This window comes from Dendrobium catenatum, unplaced genomic scaffold (genome assembly GCF_001605985.2).
Source record: "Dendrobium catenatum unplaced genomic scaffold, ASM160598v2 fragScaff_scaffold_98, whole genome shotgun sequence".
NCBI classification, from domain to species: Eukaryota; Viridiplantae; Streptophyta; class Magnoliopsida; order Asparagales; family Orchidaceae; genus Dendrobium; species Dendrobium catenatum.
The window spans coordinates 216349-224568 of NW_021318560.1; positions in this window are offsets into that span (position 1 = coordinate 216349).

The window sequence follows — 8220 nt, forward strand, 5'->3', positions numbered from 1 at the left end:
CAAGTTTAGGATATATCCCATCCACACTACCCTGTACAGAAACTTTAGATAGCTTGCTAGGACAACCAATTCTAGTTTAGGCTAGGCCGATGTTTACTTTACTGTTGTGTGCAATATTTTCTAAGATTTTATTATATGTTGTGATTGAAATTATTTGATGTGTTTTATTACTTTTTCTACACTCTGTGGATTGATGTGATGGGCTATTAAATTACCCTTATGTTTGGAATGATCTAGATGATCACTGAGTTTTCTGCAGGTGGTCGTGTTCGTATAGGGAAATAAAAGTTGGCTAAAATAAATAATAATTATAATAAATACTATTGGTGCTTTAGCTTACATTTCCCCCAAATAAATAAGAGCATGACCAAGCGTGGATGGATTGAGTTCTTTAATTTCTTTATATAACTTCTTGGGATTATTTTATATTTAAATTTTTAGGATAACCCTACACGAGAGTCTAAATTTTTTTATTTTATATCAATGTAATTTAATTAAGTGTTGAGTTGTAAAAATGTCTTTGAGTTTGGGATACTTAGACCCAAAATTGAATTCCAAAGAGGAAATGATACCCCTTAGGGGGATATTCCTTTCCATTTAGAAGCTCAAATTTGGATCACTCCACACCCCAAAGTGGAATGAATAACCTCCCACTTGGGGGTAGAGTTTTCTTTCTCATTTGGTTATTCAAGTACAATGTATCTAAGGAGTTCAAGGAGGAGAAGACTGAGGAAATAAAGATAGAAGAGTGTCCCACTCAAAGTTTACTTGCATTTGTCCTATGATTAGAATCCCAGTTTGTGGTTAGTGGTGCCCAAACACTTTAATTTATGTAATTATGGGTTCTAAAAAAAGGGGCACTTGTATATGGACTTTATTTTTTAAAAGGAATTAATTCTATTGATGTTTTATTTACTTCTCTTGCGTAAAGGATCTTGCTTATTTTTTAAATTTTTTTTGGTGTTTGAGTGCCACTTTTATTTTAACCTAGATACATGGAGGCTAACATAGAATAACATTTTTTCTACTCAAAACTTAAATAAAATTTTTAGATAACATAGAAACACTAATGCTTTTAAGAATTAAGCTTGAGACCAACTAGAGTTTGCAAAAACATTTTCGATGCATTCTTCTCTTTCTTTTGTTAGGCACCTCCATGCCATCGAGCTCTAGTAGACCACCTGACCTATGAGGGTGAATATCAATCAAGAGGAATTTGTGTAATCTCTAGGATAAAACTTATCTTTAAGCCTTTTTAAGACTACCTCATTCTAATTTTAAGCATTTATCGAGTCAATTGACATGCATTGCATTAGTAACAAATTAAAAAGTGAGTCTAAAATTTTAATTGCATCTCTCTTTAGCATTTTCACCCCACATAAGTCATGGGACCAATTAGGAAAAGCTCTAGATATTTATCCCAACTCTAAAAAACTTTAATTAAAATTTCCTTACAACTCTTTCATAAAATAACCAGACTCAACGATTTAAAATCGGCTAGGTGGTTAGTTGGTTCCCCAGTTTAGGCCGAGGTAAGTTCTATTTTTTTATAATGCATTTAGGTTTGGGCCACCGTCGTCCGGTGTCCAATTTAGATTTAGGATTTGGGGCAGATCTTAGAACATAAGACCCCAAACTCCGGGAATATAATTCCAAATTTCTAAAAAAATAATTAATTCAAATTTAATTTCTTCTCAATCTAAAATTTAAAGCCTAACACTTAGCTTAGATAATGGCTCTTCTAAATTGTTTTCAGAATCTCTAAGGGCCTCCTACCTCTTTCCCATTGACTCCAAAAATAAGTGTTCAAAATTTGATCTAATCCCTATTGAAACTCCGGATTCACCTCCTTTAATATCACTCCTAAAAAATCTTTAAACAAAGTTTACTATTATTTTAATCGAGAGATTTTATAAAATACTCTTATTTCCTACAATGTAATTAAATACGAGGGCTTACGCTTATAGGGGATTTAGAGTCCACATCCACCTTTTCAAAATTAATTTTCAAAATTCAAATTAGTCTTCTTTGGAAAAATGGAATCTACAACGATCGTTATCGTCATGTCCAAATGATATTAATGAATGATATTTTCTTCCTTTGGGAGAGATATATCATTTCTTAATAAAATTTTAGATATAAATTTAGTGATAATTTATCTAGATTATCATAGCCAAATATTAGATTGAACTTTATTTTAACCTTCTAAGGTCATATTTAGTTCTTTCTTTAATCTAGTTGATATTTGAGGTGAGATTTTTAATTCAGAATTTGAACCCTATTTTTTGAAATCTTATTTATATCTATTGAGATAGTATACTTTTTTCAATGGGCTGTTCAATTCAGAATTAACATCCAAAGTCAATATCAAATTTCCCAAAGACAACTAAATTTTTTAAAACCCCTTTTTTAAAACTTCCACCAATAAACATTTACACTTGAGTAACATTAAATGTGTGCCAGCTTATGTGCTTATCACATGTTTCCTTCTTTATACAAGTGCATTGTTGTATTTACATAAGCATTGTGTTCTTATTCATGATATGAGTGATAACACTAGCATTTGATGCAAATTGGAAATTTGAATTCCAATTGACATAGCTTTCATGAATCAATTATAGTATTCATTAAAGATTTTGCACTATGACTTATAAGTAGGTTGCATTTGATGCTCCTTGTCTAGCACATGCTCCTTTATTTAACCATAAATATTCCACTAAATAATCAAGATTTGTTATTTAGCATGCATATTATTGATATGATTATGGCCTTGTCAAATTAGAGTTCAATCCTCTGTGTCGCATTTGAGCTCAAGTCTCCTTCTATTTCAATTAAGTTCTTGTTCTTTGCTTTAAATTCACTCTAGGTCCCTTGTAGTTATGTTTAGTTCAAGTTATTTCAATTTTAGGTGCACTATTATTTATCACAACAAGGTTAGTGCATTTGTTTATTAGCTGGTGGTTGTTGATTGTAAATACACTACATTCCATGTGTATGGCCATTGGTAAGCCAACAAACTCATCCTAGATCTATTAATTTTAATTTTCTAATCCATTTCAATTTCATTGTTTTTCTTTAAGTAACTTTTTCACTTATGTCCACTTGAATATTCAGGATTCAGTTAGATTTTAATTGTTCATTTAAACACTTCAAACCATTATGTAACATTTTTATTTTAAATTTCATTGTGCTTCTATTAGTTTAGAGTTCAGTCTTTTTTTCTCTCAAGTCACTCAAGTTCAATTCATTGTTCATTTAAGTCCCCGGTTGTCCACTTTCATTCAGATCAAGTTTAATTACATGTTCGAATTAACTATGCAAGTCCCATATTTCATTGAAAAATCTGGCAAGCTTCCGACGTCTCCCCTGTTTAGGAAAATTTTTGAGAAACATAGCCTTTTCCTCCATGCTACGTGAGCACTTCAGGTATGTGTTAGATTGCAATGCAGGCGCATTTCTTCAATCCTTGCTATGCTACGTGAGTGCTTAAGGGTCTTCGCGGTACTTGTTTAAAAGGGCACAATATTTTTTCCCCCGCTATGCTACATGAGCGCTTGAGGGTTATTAATTTTTGTTCTCATCATGCTACTTGAGTGCTTCAAGGCTTACCCACCCTGTCACAAGAATCCCATCGATTTCCCTCCCACCATGCTATGTGAGCACGTAAGGAGATTTGCCAGTTTGTCATAAGTGTCAAGTGTAGGATTTTTGAGTTAAACACTTATACCTTCATTACGGGGATGACAAGGAGATGAAATGAGGAGGGCACGAAGATCGAGAACAAATCTATCTATTCATTTCCATCATTAAATTTTTCATTTTTTTTCTCTTTTCCTCCTCCTTTTCATTTTCTTCATTTCTTTTTTTCTTTTTTTTAAATGCTTTCCTTCTTTTCTTTTCATTCTGCTCCCCTCCTTCTTTCTATGTTTTTTATTTAACTCTTTTATTTTTTTTCTCCCTCTTTTATCTCCTTTTCTTTGTAATAATAATAATAATAATAATAATAATAATAATAATAATAATAATAATAATATTAATAACAACAATGTTATTATTATTATTATTATTATTATTATTATTATTATTATTATTATTACTATTAATTTTAATAATGATTTTAGACATAATCATACTAATATTAATATCAATATCAAAAATAATGATAACTAATTATTAATATAATTAATAATAATTATAGCAATAAATTGCTAATAATAGTAAAACCAATTAAGGAATAAGAAAAATTTAGGTGAATTCTTTTACCTATCGACAAACTGCCTCAGTTGGAAGGAGAATGGACACCGCTCATTTTGGACTGTTGGTTGAGAGCTTAGGCTTCCAACTAAGAGGTCTCAAGTTTGAGCCTTTGTATATGCACTGTGTGTGAGAGTTTACCTTACATGGTCTAAATGAACCAAAAAAAAAGAAGGAGAATTGGACTATAATTTGATGGATGGATCAACTATTCAACAGGGAAGAAGTGGAACTAAACATATATAGTTTGGTTTAGTCATGCGTCTATTAAAGGGCTCAGGTTCTAAGTACTTGGATGAGTGTAGAGTTGTAGCTAGACGGAGATCGAGCTAGGACCCTTTGTGTAAAATAAAGGCGGAAGTCATTTAATGTGCCTGTGGTGCTGGGTCGACAAGAATTGGGGGATCAAAAGGAGGAAGGTCAGAGGTCTGGTGACGTCAGAGCTGAACCATTAATTGTATTAAATTCGGGATAGTTTCATTCCAGTTGGTAGTTATATGGCTACATAGGATTACTTCTTATTTATGTTTGGTGTAGCCTATTATATTGCCACTATTATCTATAAATAGTTAGACATTGATTGTATTAGGAGAGATTTGAAGATTAATAAAATTAGTTTTACTCTTGTGAATTTCTGTATCCTAAGATTATTCTTAGGTGGTGGTTCTTGCTCTTAGGAGTTCTTGGAGTGGTGTCTAGTGACCGCCATCAGATCGTCGACGTGGATTCGTCTAGCCCCCTTTGATCCGGTGTCCATTGGTATCAGAGCCGAAAAGATGCCAGGGATAGTTTTTGTTGTTTAATTCCTCTGGATGGATTTGTATCTGTTTGAGTTCCCTTGAGTTTTATTCTTTCACTCTGAGTGCAAGTGCCAACAAGAAGAATACTTCTTGTTCACTGTTTGAGGTTCATCCAAGGTGAAGCTTCTTGGTTGCGGCATCAATTTTCTGCCTTAGCTTTTTGTATCCTGAGAATTCTCAAGTGGTGAAGCCCGGGTGAAGGCAGCTGAGAACCCTGGCGGAGAATCTCTGAAGGAACGACCCAGCAGTCGCCAAGCATCCAAATTGCTGGATTGGCATCATCAAGAATAATAATTACTGCCTCCCAAATTAGTCTTTCTACTATCTTTGGGTTTTTCAAATCTGTCCAAACATCCAAATGAAACCAACCACTTAAAGTCTTTACATCTTCTTGTCAACAACCTGTTTGATCTCTATTCTTGGGAGAGGTGCCATTTCGTGGGCAACGCCAGCACCTACACATGAAGGAAAGAACACAGAATTGTTCGTGAGGTGAAGTAGGCCAAAGGTAATAAGATCACAACATACGGGGTAAATCGGGTCAGGTGAGTCGGCGGAGCACCAGGGCGATGATAAAGAAGGCTTTGGACATAGCTCATGGGAGAATAACCAATAGGTGGTTCTTGATCAGGCACGAGCTGAGCAAAAGCATGTTGACCTCGAAATGGTGTTGTGCGAGTCAAAGAAGCAAGATAGCAAGACGAGGAAGAAGTGATCAATGATTTCCCTACTTCAATATTTTGACATTGCCGCCTCCCTACTGAGATCTCGCATTCAGACCATCTCCATATACCCTCGATTTTGCAGTCATTGATTATGCCGGGCAAGCAAGCGAACTTGTTATCTTGAAAAGATTCTTGAAGATTAGAAGCAAGATGCCTCCTCGACCAACGTTGCAGCGAGCTAAAATTGAAGATCTTCAATGAGAAATTATCTAACTCCGACATTGACTATCAAGGCTTGAATGGAGGAAAGGCACCAAATGCGTATGAACCAATGACAACGAGGGCATTTCAGATAATCAAATCTCTTCTACACACGAAGACGTGTTTGAAATACCACCTCATCAATCTTCCTCCACACCTATGATTGAGTTCAGCTTCAAAGAATTTGAAGATCCATTACCAAAATCATCATCTTTACCTCTCTACGATGAGCCTGTGTATGACATCTATGATGATGACATGTTGGGTCGAGTTCTTGATCTTGATCAGCCTATATATGATAATTATGAGAGCTTGGTGGATGCACAATTGGAGCTAGTCATTCATATCACTCCTAATAAAACAACAAATACGCTCACCACATTGATAGCAAAATTGATATGACCAAACTTGACCACAACAACTACCTTGGTACCGTTACACATTCTGAAACCAAATTCTTGGTGGGGATCTCTGTGGATATCGATATGTGCATAGTTGATCCTATTTATGTACAGTTCAATTCAACTTGTGAAGTTTTCTATTTGGAGGAGATACTAAACATGCCAAATGAATTTGTTAGTTATCTCATTTGTCATCAACTCCAGCTTATGTGTAAGTCTCTCCAGGATGGGGCGAATGACACCGGGTGGAAATATCTAGGCCAGTTTAGCCAACCAAACCTGCCTCCTTATGTCCAACCGGACATCTTCCTATGAGCCTGATGTTCCTCCTACCCTAGTAGTATGATGTCGGAGCTGAATTATTAATTGTATTAACTTCAGGATAGTTTCATTCCAGTTGGTAGTTGTATGGCTACATAGGATTACTTCTTGTTATGTTTGGTGTAGCCTATTATATTGCCACTACTGTCTATAAATAGGTAGATGTTGATTGTATTAGGAGAGATTTGGAGATTAATAAAATTAGAGTGTTACTCTTACAAATTTTTGTATCCTAAAGTTATTCTTAGGTGGTGGTTCTTGCTCCAAGAAGGAATTCTTGGAGTGGTGTCTGGCGACCGCCATCAGATCGTCGACGTGGGTTCATCGAGCCCCCTCTGATTTGGTGTCATTCCACTTGACACCGGATTAATAGGGGTAAGTCACGGTAGCAGGGCAAAATTATGAAAATAGGGGAGAAGATACAATTGTAATGCATAATTGTTCTTCTTTCAGATGCAAAAAGTTGCTTTATATGCTGAGAACTCAGGATCAAGAACCACACAGAACACCACCACCTGAAAGAATTCAAGGTTCAGGCCCAAGAAGAAACACAGGGCACCACCACCTGAGTAAATTCAAGATACAAAACAATAATACAGAAACCACCACCTAACTGGCGTCAGGATATAGAAGCATCACAAAAGAAAAACAAGTTCCAGATAAAACCACCTCGTCAATCTTCCACCACACCTATGATCGAGTTTAGCTTCGAAGAATTTGAAGGTCCGTTATCGAAATCGTCGTCTTTGCCTCTCTATGATGAGCCTGTGTACGATGTCTATGATGATGACATGTTCGGTGGAGTTCTTGATCTTGATCAACCCATATATGATAATAATGAGAGCAAGGTGGATGCATAGTTGGAGCTAGTCATTCATATCAGTCCTGATAAAACAACAAATACGCTCACCATCATTGATAGTGAAATTGATATGACCAAACTTGACCACAATAACTACCTTGGTACTGTTACACATTCCGAAACAAAATTCTTGGTGGGGATCTCTGTGGATACAGATATGTGAATAGTTGATCCATTTTATGTCTAGTTTATTTCAACTCGTGAAGATTACTTTTTGGAGGAGCTACTAAAGATGCCAAATAAATTTGTCAGCTGTCTCATTTTTCATCAACTCCATCTTATGTGGAAGTCTCTCTAAGATGGGGCAAATGACACCGAGTGGAAATATCCAGGCCGATTTAGCCAACCAAAACAGCCTCCTTCTTGTGGCCAACCAGTCATCTTCCTATGAGCCTGAAGTTCCTCCTACCCCAGTAGTATGACGCCGGAGCTGAACTATTAATTGTATTAACTTCAGGATAGTTTCATTTCAGTTGGTAGTTATATGGCTACATAGGATTACTTCTTGTTTATGTTTGGTGTAGCCTACTATATTGCCACTATTTTCTATAAATAGGTAGACATTGATTATATTAGGAGAGATTTGGAGATTAATAAAATTAGAGTTTTACTCTTACGAATTTATGTATCCTAAGATTGTTCTTAGGTGGTGGTTC